This window comes from Delphinapterus leucas, chromosome 6 (genome assembly GCF_059928025.1).
Source record: "Delphinapterus leucas isolate spDelLeu-1000000601 "Yukka" chromosome 6, BTC_Dleu_Yukka2, whole genome shotgun sequence".
Lineage (NCBI taxonomy): Eukaryota > Metazoa > Chordata > Mammalia > Artiodactyla > Monodontidae > Delphinapterus > Delphinapterus leucas.
In genome coordinates this window covers 4,563,122-4,584,891 of record NC_143134.1, presented here as the reverse complement: position 1 = coordinate 4,584,891, position 21,770 = coordinate 4,563,122, and positions in this window count along the sequence as shown.

Sequence of the window (21,770 nt, the reverse complement as noted above, 5' to 3'; positions counted from 1 at the left end):
CTGCCACCACCTGGTCTTCCAGAGACTTCCACTGCACCCGGGGCACCAGGCCTCTGTCTCCACCCACCACCCACCCCTCCTCTCCCTGACTCCTGGGGTCCTCTTATTAGGCCAGGGTTTTCTTGAAGCTGTCTCCCACTCATGGGCCAGATAAAATGATTAGAATACAAGCCAGAGCTGCAGCCCATTGTCTATCCTGACTCTCAAGAGCCCACACCTGTTCCTTGGACCTGGCCGATTCAGCAAGTTCCATTTTCTGCAACTGTGAGACCCTGAGGGGTGATGATTGGCTGACCTGGGCAGCCTGACCATGCCGGCCAGCCCTCCCCAGGTGTGCCTGTTTTGAGATCAATATAAACACCGCTCCAGGCAGCAAGAACCCCTGCAGCTGTGCCTGACGCCATTTTCTCTGCCCTGTCAGCAGTCTCGGGGCTGGGCTGGTGGGAGGGAGTGACAGGTCACGGCGTTGTGGGTGGCCCAGTGTGAGTGGGGCTCTGCTGGACTTTCTGCAGCAGTTGTCAAGATGCCACCTGCTAAAGAAGAGGATGTGTCACCCATACCTGGCGCTGGAATTTCTCCCTGGGCAGACGTGAGGAAGGAAGAAATCAGTGGGGGCCGGGACAGGAGGGGTATCTCAGGCAGGGAAATGGAAAGCTTCCAGAAGAGCACCCAGGGCCAGGACCATCCTGGCTGGCCTGCAGGCACCAAGTTGGCTGGCATGCAATCACTCGTGTGGCTCCATTGCCCTTCCTCTAGGCTTTCAAGTCCTTGAACATATTCAGGTGTTTTATCTGGGAAGGGTGGGAACATTTCAGCAGCAGCTGGCCTGGGGCTCGGACCACGTTTACTCACAGATGCCTCAGCACGGTCCCCCAGCTTTGCAATGAGGACGCTTGTTGCGTGGGGCCTGCTGGCTGTATGGGAGATGATTCCCCACCACTGACCAACTTCAGAATTGTTTACAACTGGAGCAAGTGTCCTGATACGGTTTTCCTCTGTGTAACTTGTGGATTCTGTTTGTTTTTTCTATTTTTCGTTTTTGGTTCAAGGTAGATTTCATTCCTCTTTTTTGCATTTACAAATATAAGCATAGAAATAATTTATTCATATAAATACATGTATGTGGAGGGAAGAATATTTTTTCTGTTTTACTTTTTAATTTTATTTTTTTTAATTTTTAATCTTATTTTTTATACAGCAGGTTCTTATTGGTTATCTATTTTATACATATAAATGTATACATGTCAATCCCAATCTCTCAACTCTTCACACCACCATCCCCCCAACAGCTTTCTGCCCTTGGTGCAGATTTCCTTTACAGGCTTGCTTGGTTGGCCATCAAGGGTGTATGCGTTTTTTCCTGAATATATTCAGGAAAAAATGCATACGCCCTTTTTGGCAAAGTGCATCATTGTCGACATTCTGCCTCATTTCCTATGCTTTAAGTGCAATTCCAGTCTACCCCCTGAAATAGTTTTCCTCAAATGCTGCCCCCCTTTCCAGTCCTCTTCGCAGACTTACTTCAATATATTTTTGGACGATAGCTGTCATTCATAACTCTGCAGGTTTGTGAATTAGAGTGCCCCTGAGCTCCTTTCTTCAACTCGCTTTCTTGTGAGCTGGCCGAAAACCGCAGGAATGCTTCAGGCGCTAATCTGTTTCTGGCAGGGCACGCTGACCCTTTGGTTAATTCCTCTTCCTGGTGGGAAATGGTCGTTACACTTGCCCGTGCAGGCACCTACAGCTAGTCTCTCATTGGTTCTCCCTATTCCTGTTCATCTTGCTCAGAAATTGCAAACTGTGCTGAACAGGATGTTAAAGGCATTGACTCTCCAAGTGGGGAGAGTGTTAGTAAAGCGTCTGGAATGGTGAACCCGAGTACCAGGGCACAAAAACTGAGATGCATTTGAAAACGTTTCGCAATCACATGGTGGAATATACTCTGCGTTTCTCATGCATGTTTTAGCTGAAGGAAGAATCCCTTAAACCTGGAGAGTTGGGACCCATGGAATGGGTACCATGCAGTATGCCTTCAAACGGTCTGCATTTGCTCACCGAGCCTCACCAATGGTATCAGCGCGAAGGGTCCAGCCTTATGTCTCACCCAGCTCTGGGTGTAGATGTGGTAAATCCAGGTTGCATCACAAGCCCTGAATGAATTATTTAAGAATTGCTCTCTATTTCACTGTCATTGTGTTTTGTTTTTGAAATTTTTTTTGATAAAGGAAGTTATCCGATTTTCACTGCTGCGTTTAGGCCACTGTACACACGCTTGATTCTCTTACGGAGACATATAAATCCATGGGTTTTAAGATCCTTACTAGTCAGGTATATTCCTAGGCGTTGAATATGGGGTGTTGACTCCATTTCGTTGAGCAAGGAGTAGGTCTTTTCTATTACATATTTGGTTTATGGAACAGTTTCTGTGCTAATATCAATCTCTGGTTTTATGCAGCACCCCAACTCACCTTTCCCCATAAGCAACCATCAGTTGGTTTTCTAACTTGGAGACCCTCTTCTGTTTTGTAATTCAGTTCATGTGTAGCCAAGTTTCATTCCATGTATTAGTGATATCTTATGATGTTCCTTTTTCTGTGTGACTTATTTCACGTAGAATCATTGTACCTGAATCCACTCATTATGCCGCTAAGGGCCAGATGACATAGATTTCATTGCTGAGTGATTTTACATTGTACGTATGTACCACAACTTCTTTATCCATTTTCGCTTTCTGGGATATTTAACTTGTACCGTAGACGAGGTTCTTGTAAACAGAGCTGACCCAAACTTTGGGGTGGCTGTGTGTTTTTGATTTTAACTTCCCTAAGCTATAGGACCATAAGTGGAAATGCCATAGGCTGTGTTGCTTTGTTTCCTACGTGTTCCAGGAAACACCATACACTTCTCCAGAGTGGCTGTTGGCAGTTCACATCCCGCCCATCAGCATAACAAGGCTCCCTGTTCTCCATGGCCTGTGCTGCCTTTCTGGATTTTACACTTTTTTCAGATGGCCCTTTTGACCGGAGGGCAGTGAGACTTCATTGTAGTGCAGATTTCTTTAACATGCTTGCTTGTTTGGCCAAAAAGGGCATATGCGTATATTCCGGAAAAAACGCATACGCCCTTTTTGGCCAAGTGCATCATTGTCGACGTTCTGCCTCTTTTCCTATGCTTTAAATGCAATTCCAGTCTAACCCCTGAAATCGTTTTCCTGCAATTTTGCCCCGCTTTCAAGTCCTCTTCGCAGCCTTCCTTCAATATATTTTTGGACGATAGCTGTCATTTATAACTCTGCAGGTTTGTGAATTACAGTGCCCCTGAGCTCCTTTCTTCAAATCGCTTTCTTTTGAGCTGGCCGCAAACCCGCAGGATTGCTTCAGGCCCTAATCTGGTTCCGGCACGGCATGCTGAGCGTTTGGTTAATTCCTCTTCCTGGTTGGAAATGAGCGTTAAATTTGCCCGTGCAGACACCTACAGCTAGTCTCTCATTGGTTCTTCCTATTCCTATTCCTCTTGCGCAGAAATTGCAAACTGTGCCAAACAGCAGGTTAAAGGCACTGACTCTCCAAGTGGGGAGAGTGTTTGTTAAGGGTCTGGAATTCTGAACCCGAGTAAACGGGGAAAAAAACTGAGATGCATTTGAAAATGTTTCCCGGTCACACGGTGCACCATACTGTGGGCTTCCCATGCATGCTTTACCTGAAGGAAGAATCGCTTAAACCTGGAGAGTTGGGACCCATGGAATGGGTACCATGTAGTATGACTTCAAATGGTCTGCATTTGCTCATCGAACCTCACCAATGCTATCAGCCCGAAGTGTCCAAGCTTATGTCTCACTCAGCTCTGGGTGTAGATGAGGTAAATCCAGGTTGCATCACAAGCCCTGAATGAATTATTTAAGAATTGCTCTCTATTTCACTGTCATTGTGTTTTGTTTTTGTAATTCATTTTGATAATAGGATTTATCGGATTTTCTCTGCTGCCTTCATGCAGCTGTACACATGCTTGATTCTCTTATGGAGACATATAAATCCATGGGTTTGAAGATTCTTACTAGTCAGGTGTATTCCTAGGCGTTGAATATAGGGTGTTTAGCCCATTTCGTTGAGCAAGGTGTAGGTCTTGACTATTACATATTTGACGTATGGAATGGTATCTGTGCTAATTTCTATCTCTGGTTTTATGCAGCACCCCAACTCACCTTTCCCCTTAAGCAAACATAAGTTGGTTTTCTAAATTTGAGACCCTGTTCTGTTTTGTAATTCAGTTCATGTGTAGCCAAGATTACATTCGGTGTATTAGTGATATATTATGATGTTTCATTTTCTGTGTGACTTATTTCACTTAGAATCATCGTACCTGAATCCACTCATTATGCCACGACGGGCCAGATGACATAGACTTCATTGGTGAGTGATATTCCATTGTACGTACGTACCACAACTTCTTTATCCATTTTTCGCTTTCTGGGATATTTAACGTGTACCGTAGACGAGGTTCTTGTAAACAGAGCCGTCTGAAACTTTGGCGTGGCTGGGTGTTTTTGATTTTAATTTCCCTAAGCTATAGGACCATAAGTGGAAGTGCCGTAGGCTCCGTTGCTTTGTTTTTTAGGTGTTTCAGGAAACACCATACACTTCTCCAGAGTGGCTGTTGGCAATTTACATCCCACCCATCAGCATAACAAGGCTCCCTGTTCTCCATGGCCTGTGCTGCATTTCTGGATTTTACACTTTTTTCAGATGGCCCTTTTGACCGGGGGGCAGTGAGACTTCATTGTAGTGCAGATTTCTTTAACATGGTTGCTTGGTTGGCCAAAAAGAGCGTATGCGTTTTTTCCTGAATATATTCAGGAAAAAACGCATACGCCCTTTTTGGCCAAGTGCATCATTGTCGACGTTCTGCCTCTTTTCCTATGCTTTAAATGCAATTCCAGTCTCCCCCCTGAAATCGTTTTCCTGCAATTCTGCCCCGCTTTCAAGTCCTCTTCGCAGCCTTCCTTCAATATATTTTTGGACGATAGCTGTCATTTACAACACTGCAGGTTTTGAATTACAGTGCCCCGGAGCTCCTTTCTTGAAATCGCTTTCTTGTGAGCTGGCCGCAAACCCGCAGGATTGCTTCAGGCCCTAATCTTGTTCCGGCACGGCATGCTGAGCCTTTGGTTAATTCGTCTTTCTGGTGGGAAATGTGCGTTAAATTTGCCCGTGCAGACACCTACAGCTAGTCTCTCATTGGTTCTCCCTATTCCTGTTCATCTTGCGCAGAAATTGCAAACTGTGCCAAACAGGAGGTTAAAGGCCCTGACTCTCCAAGTCTGGAGAGTGTTAGAAAAGGGTCTGGAATTGTGAACCCGAGTAAAAGGGGACGAAAATTGAGATGCCTTTGAAAACGTTTCCTGGTCACACGGTGCACCATACTGTGGGCTTCCCATGCATGCTTTAGCTGAAGGAAGAATCGCTTAAACCTGGAGAGTTGGGACCCATGGAATGGGTACCATGCAGTATGACTTCAAATGGTCTGCATTTGCTCATCGAACCTCACCAGTGGTATCACCCCGAAGTGTCCAACCTTATGTCTCACTCAGCTCTGGGTGTAGATGAGGTAAATCCAGGTTGCATCACAAGCCCTGAATGAATTATTTAAGAATTGTTCTCTATTTCACTGTCATTGTGTTTTGTTTTTGTAATTCATTTTGATAATAGGATTTATCGGATTTTCTCTGCTGCCTTCATGCAGCTGTACACATGCTTGATTCTCTTATGGAGACATATAAATCCATGGGTTTGAAGATTCTTACTAGTCAGGTGTATTCCTAGGCGTTGAATATAGGGTGTTTAGCCCATTTCGTTGAGCAAGGGGTAGGTCTTGACTATTACATATTTTTTTTTTTTTGCTGTACGCGGGCCTCTCAGTGTTGTGGCCTCTCCCGTTGCGGAGCACAGGCTCCGGACGCGCAGGCTCAACGGCCATGACTCACGGGGCCAGTAGCTCCGCGGCATGTGGGATCCTCTCGGACCGGGGCACGAACCCGCGTCCCCTGCATCGGCAGGCGAACTCTCAACCAGTGCGCCACCAGGGAAGCCCCCTTGACTATTACATATATGACGTATGGAATGGTATCTGTGCTAATTTCTATCTCTGGTTTTATGCAGCACCCCAACTCACCTTTCCCCTTAAGCAAACATAAGTTGGTTTTCTAAATTTGAGACCCTGTTCTGTTTTGTAATTCAGTTCATGTGTAGCCAAGATTACATTCGGTGTATTAGTGATATCTTATGATGTTTCATTTTCTGTGTGACTTATTTCTCTTAGAATCATCGTACCTGAATCCACTCATTATGCCACGACGGGCCAGATGACATAGATTTCATTGGTGAGTGATATTCCATTGTACGTACGTACCACAACTTCTTTATCCATTTTTCGCTTTCTGGGATATTTAACTTGTACCGTAGACGAGGTTCTTGTAAACAGAGCCGTCTGAAACTTTGGGGTGGCTGTGTGTTTTTTATTTTAATTTCCCTAAGCTATAGGACCATAAGTGGAAGTGCCGTAGGCTCTGTTGCTTTGTTTTTTAGGTGTTTCAGGAAACACCATTCACTTCTGCAGAGTGGCTGTTGGCAATTTACATCCCACCCATCAGCATAACAAGGCTCCCTGTTCTCCATGGCCTGTGCTGCATTTCTGGATTTTACACTTTTTTCAGATGGCCGTTTTTACCGGGGGGCAGTGAGACTTCATTGTAGTGCAGATTTCTTTAACATGCTTGCTTGGTTGGCCAAAAAGGGCGTATGCGTTTTTTCCTGAATATATTCAGGAAAAAACGCATACGCCCTTTTTGGCCAAGTGCGTCATTGTCGACGTTCTGCCTCTTTTCCTATGCTTTAAATGCAATTCCAGTCTACCCCATGAAATCGTTTTCCTGAAATTCTGCCCCGCTTTCAAGTCCTCTGCGCAGCCTTCCTTCAATATATTTTTGGACGATAGCTGTCATTTATAACTCTGCAGGTTTGTGAATTACAGTGCTCCTGAGCTCCTTTCTTCAAATCGCTTTCTTGTGAGCTGGCCGCAAACCCGCAGGATTGCTTCAGGCCCTAATCTTGTTCCGGCACGGCATGCTGAGCCTTTGGTTAATTCGTCTTTCTGGTGGGAAATGTGCGTTAAATTTGCCCGTGCAGACACCTACAGCTAGTCTCTCATTGGTTCTCCCTATTCCTGTTCATCTTGCGCAGAAATTGCAAACTGTGCCAAACAGGAGGTTAAAGGCCCTGACTCTCCAAGTCTGGAGAGTGTTAGAAAAGGGTCTGGAATTGTGAACCCGAGTAAAAGGGGACGAAAATTGAGATGCCTTTGAAAACGTTTCCTGGTCACACGGTGCACCATACTGTGGGCTTCCCATGCATGCTTTAGCTGAAGGAAGAATCGCTTAAACCTGGAGAGTTGGGACCCATGGAATGGGTACCATGCAGTATGACTTCAAATGGTCTGCATTTGCTCATCGAACCTCACCAGTGGTATCACCCCGAAGTGTCCAACCTTATGTCTCACTCAGCTCTGGGTGTAGATGAGGTAAATCCAGGTTGCATCACAAGCCCTGAATGAATTATTTAAGAATTGTTCTCTATTTCACTGTCATTGTGTTTTGTTTTTGTAATTCATTTTGATAATAGGATTTATCGGATTTTCTCTGCTGCCTTCATGCAGCTGTACACATGCTTGATTCTCTTATGGAGACATATAAATCCATGGGTTTGAAGATTCTTACTAGTCAGGTGTATTCCTAGGCGTTGAATATAGGGTGTTTAGCCCATTTCGTTGAGCAAGGGGTAGGTCTTGACTATTACATATTTTTTTTTTTTTTTTGCTGTACGCGGGCCTCTCAGTGTTGTGGCCTCTCCCGTTGCGGAGCACAGGCTCCGGACGCGCAGGCTCAACGGCCATGACTCACGGGGCCAGTAGCTCCGCGGCATGTGGGATCCTCTCGGACCGGGGCACGAACCCGCGTCCCCTGCATCGGCAGGCGAACTCTCAACCAGTGCGCCACCAGGGAAGCCCCCTTGACTATTACATATATGACGTATGGAATGGTATCTGTGCTAATTTCTATCTCTGGTTTTATGCAGCACCCCAACTCACCTTTCCCCTTAAGCAAACATAAGTTGGTTTTCTAAATTTGAGACCCTGTTCTGTTTTGTAATTCAGTTCATGTGTAGCCAAGATTACATTCGGTGTATTAGTGATATCTTATGATGTTTCATTTTCTGTGTGACTTATTTCTCTTAGAATCATCGTACCTGAATCCACTCATTATGCCACGACGGGCCAGATGACATAGATTTCATTGGTGAGTGATATTCCATTGTACGTACGTACCACAACTTCTTTATCCATTTTTCGCTTTCTGGGATATTTAACTTGTACCGTAGACGAGGTTCTTGTAAACAGAGCCGTCTGAAATTTGGGGTGGCTGTGTGTTTTTTATTTTAATTTCCCTAAGCTATAGGACCATAAGTGGAAGTGACATAGGCTCCATAGCTTTGTTTTTTCGGTGTTTCAGGAAACACCATACACTTCTGCAGAGTGGCTGTTGGCAATTTACATCCCACCCATCAGCATAACAAGGCTCCCTGTTCTCCATGGCCTGTGCTGCATTTCTGGATTTTACACTATTTTCAGATGGCCGTTTTTACCGGGGGGCAGTGAGACTTCATTGTAGTGCAGATTTCTTTAACATGCTTGCTTGGTTGGCCAAAAAGGGCGTATGCGTTTTTTCCTGAATATATTCAGGAAAAAACGCATACGCCCTTTTGGGCCAAGTGCATCATTGTCGACGTTCTGCCTCTTTTCCTATGCTTTAAATGCAATTCCAGTCTACCCCATGAAATCGTTTTCCTGAAATTCTGCCCCGCTTTCAAGTCCTCTGCACAGCCTTCCTTCAATATATTTTTGGACGATAGCTGTCATTTATAACTCTGCAGGTTTGTGAATTACAGTGCCCCTGAGCTCCTTTCTTCAAATCGCTTTCTTGTGAGCTGGCCGCAAACCCGCAGGATTGCTTCAGGCCCTAATCTGGTTCCGGCACGGCATGCTGAGCGTTTGGTTAAATCCTCTTCCTGGTTGGAAATGAGCGTTAAATTAGTCCCTGCAGACACCTACAGCTAGTCACTCATTGGTTCTCCCTATTCCTGTTCATCTGGCGCAGAAATTGCAAAGTGTGCGAAACAGGAGGTTAAAGGCACTGACTCTCCAAGTGTGGAGAGTGTTAGTAAAGGGTCTGGAATTGTGAACCCGAGTAAAAGAGGACAAAAACTGAGATGCATTTGAAAACGTTTCCCGGTCACATGGTGCACCATACTGTGGGTTTCCCATGCATGGTTTAGCTGAAGGAAGAATCGCTTAAACCTGGAGAGTTGGGACCCATGGAATGGGTACCATGCAGTATGACTTCAAATGGTCTGCATTGGCTCATCGAACCTCACCAATGGTATCAGCCCGAAGTGTCCAACCTTATGTCTCACTCAGCTCTGGGTTTAGATGAGGTAAATCCAGGTTGCATCACAAGACATGAATGAATTATTTAAGAATTGCTCTCTATTTCACTGTCATTATGTTTTGTTTTTGTAATTTATTTTGATAATAGGATTTATCGGATTTTCTCTGCTGCATTCATGCAGCTGTACACACGCTTGATTCTCTTATGGAGACATATAAATCCATGGGTTTTAAGATTCTTACTAGTCAGGTGTATTCTTAGGCATTGAATATAGGGTGTTTAGCCCATTTCGTTGAGCAAGGGGTAGGTCTTGACTATTACATATTTGACGTATGGAATGGTATCTGTGCTAATTTCTATCTCTGGTTTTATGCAGCACCCCAACTCACCTTTCCCCTTAAGCAAACATAAGTTGGTTTTCTAAATTTGAGACCCTGTTCTGTTTTGTAATTCAGTTCATGTGTAGCCAAGATTACATTCGGTGTATTAGTGATATCTTATGATGTTTCATTTTCTGTGTGACTTATTTCTCTTAGAATCATCGTACCTGAATCCACTCGTTATGCCACGACGGGCCAGATGACATAGATTTCATTGGTGAGTGATATTCCATTGTACGTACGTACCACAACTTCTTTATCCATTTTTCGCTTTCTGGGATATTTAACTTGTACCGTAGACGAGGTTCTTGTAAAGAGAGCCGCCCGAGATTTTTGGGTGGCTGTGTGTTTTTGATTTTAATTTCCCTAAGCTATAGGACCATAAGTGGAAGTGACATAGGCTCCATAGCTTTGTTTTTTCGGTGTTCCGGGAAACACCATACACTTCTCCAGAGTGGCTGTTGGCTATTTACATCCCGCCCATCAGCATAACAAGGCTCCCTGTTCTCCATGGCCTGTGCTGCCTTTCTGGATTTTACACTTTTTTCAGATGGCCCTTTTGACCGGGGGGCAGTGAGACTTCATTGTAGTGCAGATTTCTTTAACATGCTTGCTTGGTTGGCCAAAAAGGGCGTATGCGTTTTTTCCTGAATATATTCAGGAAAAAACGCATACGCCCTTTTTGGCCAAGAGCATCATTGTTGACGTTCTGCCTCTTTTCCTATGCTTTAAATGCAATTCCCGTCTACCCCCTGAAATCGTTTTCCTGCAATTCTGCCCCACTTACAAGTCGTCTTCGCAGCCTTCCTTCAATATATTTTTCGACGATAGCTGTCATTTATAACTCTGCAGGTTTGTGAGTTACAGTGCCCCTGAGCTCCTTTCTTCAACTCGCTATCTTGTGAGCTGGCCGCAAACCCACAGGATTGCCTCAGGCCCTAATCTGGTTCCGGCACGACATGCTGAGCCTTTGGTTAATTCCTCTTCCTGGTGGGAAATGAGCGTTAAATTTGCCCGTGCAGACACCTACAGCTAGTCTCTCATTGGTTCTCCCTATTCCTTTTCATCTTGCGCAGAAATTGCAAACTGTGCCCAACAGGAGGTTAAAGGCACTGACTCTCCAAGTGGGGAGAGTGTTCGTAAAGGGTCTGGAATGGTGAACCCGAGTTAAAGGGGACGAAAACTGAGATGCATTTGAAAACGTTTGCCAGTCACACGGTGCACCATACTGTGGGTTTCCCATGCATGTTTTAGCTGAAGGAAGAATCCCTTAAACTTGGAGAGTTGGGACCCATGGAATGGGTACCATGCTGTATGACTTCAAAGGGTCTGCATTTGCTCATCGAACCTCACCAATGCTATCAGCCCGAAGTGCCCAACCTTATGTCTCACTCAGCTCTGGGTGTAGATGTGGTAAATCCAGGTTGCATCACAAGCCCTGAATGAATTATTTAAGAATTGCTCTCTATTTCACTGTCCTTGGGTTTTGTTTGTGTAATTCATTTTGATAATGGGATTTATCGGATTTTCTCTGCTGCATTCATGCCGCTGTACACACGCTTCATTCTCTTACGGAGTCATATAAATCCATGGGTTTGAAGATTCTTACTAGTCAGGTGTATTCCTAGGCGTTGAATATGGGGTGTTTAGTCCATTTCGTTGAGCAAGGGGTAGGTCTTGACTATTACATATTTGGCTTATGGAAAGGTATCTGTGCTAATTTCTATCTCTGGTTTTATGCAGCACCCCAACTCACCTTTCCCCTTAAGCAAGCATAAGTTGGTTTCCTAAATTTGAGACCCTGTTCTGTTTTGTAATTCAGTTCATGTGTAGCCAAGTTTACATTCCGTGTATTAGTGATATCTTATGATGTTTCATTTTCTGTGTGACTTATTTCACTTAGAATCATCGTACCTGAATCCACTCATTATGCCGCGACGGGCCTGATGACATAGATTTCATTGCTGTGTGATATTCCACTGTACGTACGTACAACAACTTCTTTATCCATTTTTCACATTCTGGGATATTTAACTTGTACCGTAGACGAGGTTCTTGTAAACAGAGCCGTCCGACACTTTGGGGTGGCTGTGTGTTTTTGATTTTAATTTCCCTAAGCTATAGGACCATAAGTGGAAGTGTCGTAGGCTCCGTAGCTTTGTTTTTTCGGTGTTCCGGGAAACACCATACACTTCTCCAGGGTGGCTGTTGGCAATTTACATCCCGCCCATCAGCATAACAAGGCTCCCTGTTCTCCATGGCCTGTGCTGCCTTTCTGGATTTTACACTTTTTTCAGATGGCCCTTTTGACCGGGGGGCAGTGAGACTTCATTGTAGTGCAGATTTCTTTAACATGCTTGCTTGGTTGGCCAAAAAGGGCGTATGCGTTTATTCCTGAATATATTCAGGAAAAAAACGCATACGCCCTTTTTGGCCAAGAGCATCATTGTTGACGTTCTGTCTCTTTTCCTATGCTTTAAATGCAATTCCCGTCTACCCCCTGAAATCGTTTTCCTGCAAATCTGTCCCGCTTACAAGTCGTCTTTGCAGACCTCCTTCAATATATTTTTGGACGATAGCTGTCATTTATTACTCTGCATGTTTGTGAGTTACAGTGCCCCTGACCTCCTTTCTTCAACTCGCTATCTTGTGAGCTGGCTGCAAACCCGCACGATTGTCAGGCCCTAATCTGGTTCCGGCACGGCATGCTGAGCCTTTGGTTAATTCCTCTTCCTGGTGCGAAATGAGCATTAAATTTGCCCGTGCAGACACCTACAGCTAGTCTCTCATTGGTTCTCCCTATTCCTTTTCATCTTGCGCAGAAATTGCAAACTGTGCCCAACAGGAGGTTAAATGCACTGACTCTCCATGTGGGGAGAGTGTTAGTAAACGTTCTGGAATGGTGAACCCGAGTAAAAGGGGACGAAAACTGAGATGCATTTGAAAACCTTTCCTGGTCACACGGTGCACCATACTGTGGGTTTCCCATGCATGTTTTAGCTGAAGAAAGAATCCCTTAATCCTGGAGAGTTGGGACCCATGGAATGGGTACCATGCTGTATGACTTCAAAGGGTCTGCATTTGCTCATCGAACCTCAACAATGCTATCAGCCCGAAGTGCCCAACCTTATGTCTCACTCAGCTCTGGGTGTAGATGTGGTAAATCCAGGTTGCATCACAAGCCCTGAATGAATTATTTAAGAATTGCTCTCTATTTCACTCTCATTGTGTTTTGTTTTTGTAATTTATTTTCATAATGGGATTTATCGCATTTTCACTGCTGTGTTCATGCCGCTGTACTCACGCTTGATTCTCTTACGGACACATATAAATCCATGAGTTTGAAGATTCTTACTAGTCAGGTGTATTCGTAGGTGTTGAATATGGCGTGTTGAGTCCATTTCGTTGACCAGGGAGTAGGTTTTTTCTATTACATATTTGGCTTATCGAACGGTATCTGTGCTAATTTCAATCTCTGGTTTTATGCAGCTACCCAACTCTCCTTTTTCCTTAAGCAAACATAAGTTGGTCTTCTAAATTTGAGACCCCATTCTGTTTTGTAATTCAGGTACTTTGTAGCCACGTTTACATTCCATGTATTAGTAATATCGTATGTCTTTTTCTTTTTGAATTATGTGACTTTGAATGATCATACGTAACTACTCTGGGGTTGTTACAACTGGCCATATTTCACTGATTTTCAGGCTGAGTAATATTCCACTCTACATAAGTGCCACACCTCTATCCATTTTTTCCCTCCAGAGACATATAAATTATATCCTAGTCGAGGATCTTTTAAACAGAGAGGCGGTAAACATTGGGGTGCCTGTGTCCTCTCCATTTTTGTCTTTCCCAAGATATACGTCCATGAGTGCAAGTGCCCTGTGCTCTGTAGCTCATTTTTTAGATGCTTTAGTAAACACAATACACTTCTCAAGAGTGACCATTGGCAATATACATTTCCACTATAAGCCTCACAGGGCTCCCTTTTCTCCTTGCCCTGTCCTGCATTTCTGGTGTTTACACTTTATGAGGAAGGCTCTTCTGACTGATGCGAAGTGATATGTTTTGTAGTACTGATTTCCAGTGCGCACCTGTTTGGTTGGCTAAAAAAGTGTATGCCGTTTTCTTGAATATATACAGAAAAAGACGCATACACCCTTTTTGGCCAACTGCAATGTTGGCAATGTTCAGCCCCTTTTCTTGTGCTTAATGGCGAGTCCTTTCTACCTCTTCCAATCCCTTTCCTGCCATTCTCTGTTGCTTACAAGTCCTTTTCTCTGACTTTCCTCAAGACATTTTTCAGTGAGAGATATTTTCAACTCTGCAGTTTCGTGAATTTTAGCGGCCCTGAGTTCCATTTTTCAACTTGTGTTTATGGGAACTGGCCACAAAGCAGCGGGATTTCCTCAAGCCCTATTCTGTTTCCATGGGCAACCCTAGCTTTTAGTCAATTCGTCTTCCTGATTGGAAATTAGAGTGACATGTGCCTGTCCGAACACCTAGGACTTGTCTCTCATTGTTCCTCCTCCTTCTGCTTCATTCTCTGGACAAATTCCAAACTGTATGCAACAGGATGTTGACAGTGCTGACATCTCCAAGTGGGAAGACTGTTCGTAAAGACGCTGGAGGGGTGAACCCGAGCACCAGGAGATGAGGAGATGAGATGCCTTTTCCAAACTCTTCCCGATCAGACGGTATACCATCTTCTGGGTGTGACAGGCATATTTTAGCTGTAGGAAGTGTCCCATTCATGTGAGGAGAACACCAGGGCTTTTTCAAAATCACTGTCTCTCCGCAACCCAAACTGGGGAATTTTTTAAGCTACGGCTACACATATGTTCATTAAGGGCCTTGGGAAGTAGGCAGAGTCCAAACTTTAGATGATTGAAGTCTTCAGGGTCAGAAGCACTCACCACCGGCTTCCGTTAGGTTCCATTTTAACTGTCATTAATAGATGATGTCAATAAAAATATCTATTCTTTTTTCAGATTATTTCCCCTTATAGGATATTGCAAAATATTGAGTGTAGTTCCCTGTGCTGTACAGTAGTTCCTTGTTGATGATCGATTTTATACATAGCAGTGTGTATGTGTTAATCCCAAACTGTTAATTTATCCCTCCTCCCACCTTTCCCCTTTGGTAATAATAAATTATAAGATTTTATACTTCTCAGAAATGGGGGAGCTGAAAGAGAGGTATCATTTTCAATGGAAAAGCATTTAAAACAAGATTGAAGCTTTAACCAAGATTATTAGATGTACATCCTTGGAAAGAAATCACTTCGTTTCTCTAGTATTGACCTGACAAATAAGACAAACCTTTCACTGAACTTGCTTATAATAAAGTGATGGAAATATCAAATGGAAGTGTTAGAAACATCTTATTTTACCCGAGCCTTATACACTGTTCTATGTTAATTACAGTTTGGCTCACACATCTGTTCATTGAAGTTACAATGTTCTCAATTTCTGTTACTGATCCTCCAGAGTGGACCCCAACAAGTGTCCCCCTGCCCAGTGTCATTGGAGCCAACAGATCGAGACTGAGTTTGGTTCAGAAGCAAAGGAAACTTTATATTTTGATCAGAGAATGCAGAGGTGAGAGCATGTGCTACCCCGTGGGCTGTGGGCTGGGCTGCTGTGTAGAGATCCTGTCAGAGTCAGTGGAGGGAGGGGGCGGAGCTCTCGAGGGCCCGGTTGGCTGCAGCTCAGGCTCTATATCGCGGAGTCTGCACTGTGCTCCAGGAGCTGAAGTGTCGACCCAGCCATTCTGCACTAGGAAATCTGGTCTGAAGTGCCGGCTGTTGAACCTCTGTATGCGGGACCCTAGGAGCACGTGAAATTAGACAAAGCACAAAGGATAAAAAAGGTTAGACTTTATTTTATTGCCCAGATTCTATTTTTATCTCCCAGGGATTTTTAAGGGGCTTTGCCTGGGACAAACCCCTCTTCTGCATTTTGTCCCCTTCCTCATTCTTAGAGTGCTGAGGGTGCAGACCCTTCATCTGTAACTGCTGAGTGCTGAGTTAGGAGCCCTCATACCTGTGGGATAGGGTCTGAACTTCTCCCCAGCAGCCTCCAGGTGACGTTGTTTGTCCGCAGGCCTCCTGCCTCCCTGCTCCTCCGCCTGAGCACAAGTATTGGTAGTGTTATAGATTCTAATGACATTTAAGGGTCCAGGAAGGAGATGTGCAGTGACGCTGTGAGGTCCAGTTTCACCCCGCCGCACATTTGTTCAGCCACCTTAGGCTGACCGTTTCTGCCAGCCTAGATGCTCTGACCAGTAGTCTGTGCTTTCTTCAGTTAGGCCCCTGAATTAACGTAAAAACAGCACCAGGTGTCAGCACCCTGACTGCTCAACTCCCAGACAGTCCAGGGTCAGTGGTGATGAAGGACCATGATGGCCACTGAGTCAACAGCCTTTTGAAGTAAACAGGAGTCCAGCCGGTCTTATTGGCCACCATCATCACAGTGTCTGTAGGCTTTTCTATGGTGACAGCATGATATACTGTTCCCCTGCCAAGATTATTACCTCCCCTCTGGGTGCAGTAAGTCCTGCAAGCAGTAGTCTACTCTTTTGGGACACACTCTTGTTGTTTTATGAGAGAAACTCCAGGTCAAGTGATGGTCACACGAGTCGTCATGGTGCCCCTTTGCCCCAGTTATCTCTCTGGAGGTTGGAGTTGGAGGACCTCCTCACTCAAGGTCAGTGTGCCCACGGAGCAAACCCTGCAACTTCAGGGCATGGTTGGGGGTTAGGATCACCACGTGGGGTCCTTTTCCCTTAGGAGGGAGGTGGCCTTTTGGGCTGCTGATTTCCAGGTTTTCAGATACTGCCAGTATCTTGGCCAGATGTGGCGGTGGGCCAAGCCCCTTGGTGACCGTAGTTTATCCTACCTGGATGGCATTCTTGCATTGTTCCATTTCAAGTGGTCCCAGGTTTTGCACTAATACTCCAATGGCCATTCAAATTTCACTAGGAATGTAAAGGTCAAAGGGTTTAGCTAAATTAGGGAGTTCCAGGGCAAGGGTCTGAATTGACTGCTCTTTCCATTCTTGAAAGGCCACTTCTGGATTCTATTCAAAAGGATCATCATCTTTTTCTTTCAGTGTTTCATATAGAGGCCCAGCTAGTAGACTGTAGTTAGGGATCCAGAAGCAGCAAACCCTGGCCTCCCCAGGAACCCCTAAGCTGTCTTCTAGTTTTAGAAATGGGTAAGGCTGTAAATCGTTTCTTCCCTTTCCTGGGATGGGCTTCTCCGACCTTCTGTGAGAATGCAGCCCACGCAGGTCACCATAGTCTGTGATATTTGAGCTTTTTCTTGGACAACTTGTATCCTTTATTGGCTTGGTAGTTCAGAGGTCTCCTTAGTAGGGCTGGCGATCAGAATGTCGTCTGCATATTGAAGGAGTGTTTCCTTTTCCAGAGGTAGAACTTTTAGGTCTTTAGCTGAGCTTTCCCCAAAGATGGTGTGGGAATTTTTGAACCCTTGGGGCAAGACGGCCCGGAAGTATTGTTTTAGTTGTATGTTGAGTCCTGCCACTCACAAGCCAAAATTTCTTGTGACTCTGGGACTAATAGAATACAAAAGAAGGCTTCATTGAAGACTAATACAGAATACCATGTCCTGGTGGTTAGTAGAATGACCAGCAGGGTGTAGGGTTTAGGAACTACTGGAGGTATATCCTCGGTGGCTTCACTGACTGTCCTGACATCTTTTACCAGGACTCCAGCAGCCCATGGGGCTCTCAAGGTCAGGCCAATCCCAGGATATGGAGCTCACCTGGGCAGGTACCCCACCCCCACCCCAGCCCACGGGGCTCTCGTGTTCAGGCCCCTCCCAGGATATGGGGCTCCCTGGGCAGGTTCCCCTGCAGCCCATGGGGCTCTCGTGGTCAGGCCCCTCCCAGGATACAGAGCTACCCTTTCAGGTACCGTGGCAGGGCTGGGCACACAGGAGCCATGCACATCGCCCTCATTGCAGAGCACTCCCAGCTCACCTGTCACTCAGATCTGACACAGAGCACCTCAGAGCAGGACTTGAACTAACAAACAGCAGCTCCGACAGGTCTGTGACCCTGGGCATCACTCTGTGTGGCCTCCCTCCACCTGGTCTTCCAGAGATTTCCACTGCACCCGGGGCACCAGGCCTCTGTCTCCACCCACCACCCACCCCTGCTCTCCCTGACTCCTGGGTACTTCTCATTAGGAGATGGTTTTCTTGAAGTTGTCTCCCACTCATGGGCCAGATAATATAATTAGAAAACAAGCCAGAGCTGCAGGCCCTTGTCTATCCTGACTCTCAGGAGCCCACACCTGTTCCTTGGACCTGGCCGATTCAGCAAGTTCCAGTTTCTGCAACTGTGAGCCCCTGAGGGGTGATTATTGGCTGGCCTGGGAAGCCTGACCATGCCGGCCATCCCTCCCAAGGTGTGCCTGGGTTGAGATCAATATAAACACCGCTCCAGGCAGCAAGAGCACCTGCAGCTGTGCCTGACGCCATTTTCTGCCCTGTCAGCAGTCTCGGGGCTGGACTGGTGGGAGGGAGTGAGAGGCCACGGCTTTGTGGGTTGCCCAGTGTGAGTGGGGCTCTGCTGGACTTTCTGCAGCAGTTGCCAAGATGCCACCTGCTAAAGAAGAGGATGTGCCACCCATACCTGCCGCTGGAATTTCTCCCTGGGCAGAGGTGAGTAAGGAAGAAAGCAGTGGGGGCCGGGACAGGAGGGGTATCTCAGGCAGGGAAATGGAAAGCTTCCAGAAGAGCACCCAGGGCCAGGACCATCCTGTCTGGCCTGCAGGCACCAAGTCGGCTGGCATGCTGTCGCTCATGTGGCTCCATGGCCCTTCCTCTAGGCTTTCAAGTCCTTGTACATATTCAGGTGTTTTACCTGGGAAGGGTGGGAACATTTCAGCAGCAGCTGGCCTGGGGCTCGGCCCACGTTTACTCACAGATGCCTCGGCACGGGCCCCCAGCTTTGCAATGAGGACGCTTGTTGCGTGGGGCATGCTGGCTGAATGGGAGATGATTCCCCACCACTGACCAACTTCAGAATTGTTTACAACTGGAGCAAGGGCCCTGATACGGTTTTCCTCTGTGTAACTGGTGGGTTCTGTTTTTTTTTCTTTTTTTCGTTTTTGGTTCAAGGTAGATTTTATTCCTCTTTTTTGTATTTACAGATATAAGCATGGAAATAATTTATTCATATAAATACATGTATATGAAGTGAAGAATATTTTTTCTGTTTTACTTTTTGTAATTTTGAATTTTATTTTATTTTTTTATACAGCAGGTTCTTTTTGGTTACCTATTTTATACATAGAAATGTATACATGTCAATCCCAATCTCTCAACTGCCACCACCACCCCCCTAACGGCTTTCCCCCCTTGGTGTCCATACGTTTGTTGTCTACATCTGTTGCTCTATTTCTGCCTTGCAAAACGGTTCATCTGTACAACTTTTCTAGGTTCCACATATATGCATTTATATACAGGATTTGTTTTTCTCTTTCTGACTTACTTCACTCTGTATGACAGTCTCTAGATCCATCAACGTCTCTACAAATGACCCAATTTCATTCCTTTTTATGGCTTAGTAATATTCCATTTTATATATGTACCTTATCTTTATGCATTCGTCTGTCTGTGGGCATTTAGTTTGCTTCCATTACCTGGATATTGTAAATAGTGATGCAATGAACATTGCGGTGAATATCTCTTTTCGTTTTATGGTTTTGTCTGGGTATATGCCCAGTAGTGGGATTGCTGTATTATATGGTAATTCTATTCTTAGTTTTATAAGAAACTCCATAATGTTCTCCACAGTGACTGCATCAATTTACATTCCCAACAATAGTGGAAGAGGTTTCCTTATCTCCGCACCCTTTCCAGCATTTGTTGTTTGTAGATTTTCTGATGATGCCCATTCTAACAGGTGTGAGGTGATACACCATGGATTAGTCTATTTCGTTGAGCAAAGAGTAGGTCTTGTCTATTACATATTTGGCTTATGGAACGGTATGTGTGCTCATTTCAATCTCTGGTTTTATACAGCACCCCAACTCAACTTTCCCGTTAAGCAAGCATAAGTTTTTATCTAAATGTGAGACTCTGTTCGGTTTTGTAATTCAGTTTATGTGTAGCCAAGTTTACACTCCCTCTATTTGTGATATCTTATGATAATTATGTTTCTCTGTGTGACATATTTCTCTTAGAATCATCATACTTAAATCCACTCAATTTGCTGCTACAGGCCTGATGACATTGATTTCATTGCTGAGTGATATTCCGTTGTACGTAAGTAGGACAACTCCTTTATCCATTTTTTTCTTTCTGGGATATTTAATTTGTACTGGACTCAAGGTTCTTGTAAACACAGCAGCCCTGGATATTGTGTTGGCTGTGTCTTGTTGATTTTAATTTTCCTAAGCTATAGGGCCAAAAGTGGAAGTGCCCTAGGCTCTGTAGCTTTGTTTTTTAGATGTTTCAGCATACACCATAAACATCACCAGAGTGTCTGTTGGCAATTTACATCCCGTCCATCAGCATAACAAGGCTCCCTGTTCTCCATGGCCTGTCCTGTGTTTCTGGGTTTTACACTTTTTTCAGATGACTCTTTTGACGAATGGGAAATGAGAGTTCATTGTAGTGCCGATTTCCATTGCTCGAATTCTTGGTTGGCCACAAAGGGCATATGCGTTTTTTCCTGAATATATTCAGGAAAAAATGTATACGCACTTTTTGTCCAAGTGCATCACTGTCAAAGATCTGCCGCTTTTCACATGCTTTAAATGCAATTCCAATCTACCTCCTGAAATATGATTCCTGCAATTCTGCCTCGTTTTCAAGTCCTCTCTGCAGACTTACTTCAATATATTTTTGCCAATAGCTGTCATTTATAACTCTGCTGGTTTGTGAATTACAGTGCCTGTGATTTCCTTTCTTAACTCGTTTCCTTGAAAGCTGGCCACAGAACCGCAGGTTTGCTTCAGGCCGTAATCAGGGTCCTGCACGGCACTCTGAGCCTTTGGTTAATTCCTCTTCCTGGTGGGAAATTAGAGTTAAATGTGCCCCTCCAGACACCTGCCTCACTCCCAGCCCCTTGGTGATGTGTGTCCTCTGGTTTGAGGCCACATGTGCTGGGTTCCTCACCTTTCGCAGATGTGGCCCCACTGGTGTGCGGACACTCCTGCCTGGTTCCCATCCCCTTGGTGATGTGAGCCCTCCAGTGAGAGTCTGATCCTGGTTGGGCTCCTCACACTTCTGTGAGGTGGGCCCTCTTCTCTGAGGTCACTCCTGCCTGGCTGACACACCCCGCCTTGGCGACGTCGGCCCTCTGGTGGCAGTTGGAGCCCGCTGGGAGCCTCCTCCCCTCAGTGATGAGGCCCTCTGGCATCAGGCCCTAACTGCTGGTTACCCACATTTTCTGATACGTGCTAAGTGGTGTGAGGGCACTCCTGCCAGGTTCCCATCCCCATGTGCCTTCTGCTCTATGGTCCCAACACCTGTGTTGTTCACAGTTTCAGGATGTTGGCTCTCTGGTGTTAGTTCACTCAGGCCTAGATCCCATAGACTCTGTGCTCTGAGCCGCCTGCTGGGAGGTTCCTACTGCTGGATTCCTTACCATTTTTATTCTTTGGGTCCTGTGTTTTCATGCTCCTCCTTCCTGACTCACTCCCAGCCCCTTTGTGATGTGGGTCCTCTGGTTTGAGGCCACATGTGCCGGTTTCCTCACCTTTATTGATGTGGCCCCACTGGTGTGAGGACACTCCTGCCTGGTTCCCATCCCCTTGGTGATGGGGGCCCTCTGGTGAGAGTCTGATCCTGGCTGGATTCCTCACCCTTCTGGGAGGTGGGCCCTCTGCTGTGAGGTCACTCCTGCCTGGCTGGCACA